Here is a 2,472-nt window from a genome sequence, read left to right as displayed (position 1 = left end):
GGCGTCCTGACAACCGGGCAGCCTTTTATAGCGCGTCAACCCCGACAGCTAGCGGAAGTGACGGTGGGGATAATGCCGATTGATGTCTTTATGGACCAATAAACTTTCGGTATTGTACCACAGCCTCGCCCCTTTCGGCGGTAGGGGTGGGGCTTCCCGGCTGTCAAGTCGTGGAGAGGCAGCGCGGCCGGGGGGGTGGAGGGTGACAGAAAGTTGACGTATTAATGAGTGAAGTTGTGATCTCGGTTCAAAGGAAATCTTTGGCATCCAGAGTCTGGAAACAAAGTGACAACTGGAGTAACCAGGGAATTGCTTTCCCCCATCATGCATGAGAGAGGAGTCATAGAGGTCGACTGCACACAAAAAGGCACTTGAAGGACTCATTGAATCCATGCTGATCAAAACTTACCACTTCATTATTAGGATGTACACGTCTTTGGAAAGGCAAGGACTGATTAGGGACAGTCAACATGGCTTTGTGCATGGGAAATCATGTCTCACAAACTTGATTAATTTTTTTGAAGAAGTAACAACATTGATGAGGGCAGAGCAGTAGATGTGATCTATATGGACTTCAGTATGGCGTTTGACAAGGTTCCCCATGGGAGACTGATTAGCAAGGTTAGATCTCATGGAATAAAGGAAGAACTAGCCATTTGGAAACAGAACTGGCTCAAAGGTAGAAGACAGAGGGTGGTGGTTGAGGGTTGTTTTTCAGACTGGAGGCCTGTGACCAGTGGAGTGCCACAAGGATCGGTGCTGGGTCCTCTACTTTTTGTCATTTACATAAATGATTTGGATGCGAGCATAAGAGGTACAGTTATTAAGTTTGCAGATGACACCAAAATTGGAGGTGTAGTGGACAGCGAAGAGGGTTACCTCAGATTACAACAGGATCTTGACCAGATGGGCCAATGGGCTGAGAAGTGGCAGATGAAGTTTAATTCAGATAAATGCGAGGTGCTGCATTTTGGGAAAGCAAATCTTAGCAGGACTTACACGCTTAATGGTAAGGTCCTAGGGAGTGTTGCTGAACAAAGAGACCTTGGAGTGCAGGTTCATAACTCCTTGAAAGTGGAGTCGCAGGTAGATAGGATAGTGAAGAAGGCGTTTGGTATGCTTTCTTTTATTGGTCAGAGTATTGAGTACAGGAGTTGGGAGGTCATGTTGCGGCTGTACAGGACATTAGTTAGGCCACTGTTGGAATATTGCATGCAATTCTGGTCTCCTTCCTATTGGAAAGATGTTGTGAAATTTGAAAGGGTTCAGAAAAGATTTCCAAGGATGTTGCCAGGGTTGGAGGATTTGAGCTATAGGGAAAGGTTGAATCGGCTCTGTCTGTTTTCTTTGGAGCGTCGGAGGCTGCGGGGTGACCTTAAAGAGGTTTATAAAATCATTAGGGGCATGGATAGGATAAATATACAAAGTCTTGTTCAGCAACACTCCCTAGAACCTTACCATTAAGCGTGTAAGTCCTGCTAAGATTTGCTTTCCCAAAATGCAGCACCTCGCATTTATCTGAATTAAACTTCATCTGCCACTTCTCAGCCCATTGGCCCATCTGGTCAAGATCCTGTTGTAATCTGAGGTAACCCTCTTCGCTGTCCACTACACCTCCAATTTTGGTGTCATCTGCAAACTTAATAACTGTACCTCTTATGCTCGCATCCAAATCATTTATGTAAATGACAAAAAGTAGAGGACCCAGCACCGATCCTTGTGGCACTCCACTGGTCACAGGCCTCCAGTCTGAAAAACAACCCTCAACCACCACCCTCTGTCTTCTACCTTTGAGCCAGTTCTGTTTCCAAATGGCTGGTTCTCCCTATATTCCATGAGATCTAACCTTGCTAATCAGTCTCCCATGGGGAACCTTGTCGAATGCCTTAATGAGGCCCATATAGATCACGTCTACCGCTCTGCCCTCATCAATGTTGTTACTTCTTCAAAAAAATTAATCAAGTTTGTGAGACATGATTTCCCACGCACAAAGCCATGTTGACTGTCCCTAATCAGTCCTTGCCTTTCCAAATACATGTACATCCTGTCCCTCAGGATTCTCTCCAGCAACCTGCCCACCACCCAGGTCAGGCTCATTGGTCTATAGTTCCCTGGCTTGTCTTTATTACCCTTCTTAAACAGTGGCACCACGTTTGCCAACCTCCAGTCTTCCGGCACCTCAACTGTGACTATCGATGATACAAACTTTGGCTGGGCTTTTCTGCAAAGGAGGCTGTGGCCAGCCTAGGGATGCCAACTCATGATGGTTGCAATTCTGGGAGTTTCATTATCTGATCTCACATTTAGAAATACCCATTTTCTACTTACCCACCATTGTTTGACCTTTAGGTGCACTTTCTGCGCGACTCCAATTAGAATGGCAACATGGCAGACATGGATTAATGTTGATTAGATTAGATTAGATTACTTACAGTGTGGAAACAGGCCCTTCGGCCCAACAAGTCCACACCG

Source organism: Chiloscyllium plagiosum, unplaced genomic scaffold (genome assembly GCF_037043375.1).
Source record: "Chiloscyllium plagiosum isolate Xiang-an unplaced genomic scaffold, Cpla_swu_hap1 HiC_scaffold_32, whole genome shotgun sequence".
In the NCBI taxonomy this organism is placed as follows: Eukaryota; Metazoa; Chordata; class Chondrichthyes; order Orectolobiformes; family Hemiscylliidae; genus Chiloscyllium; species Chiloscyllium plagiosum.
This window is presented reverse-complemented; position numbering follows the sequence as displayed.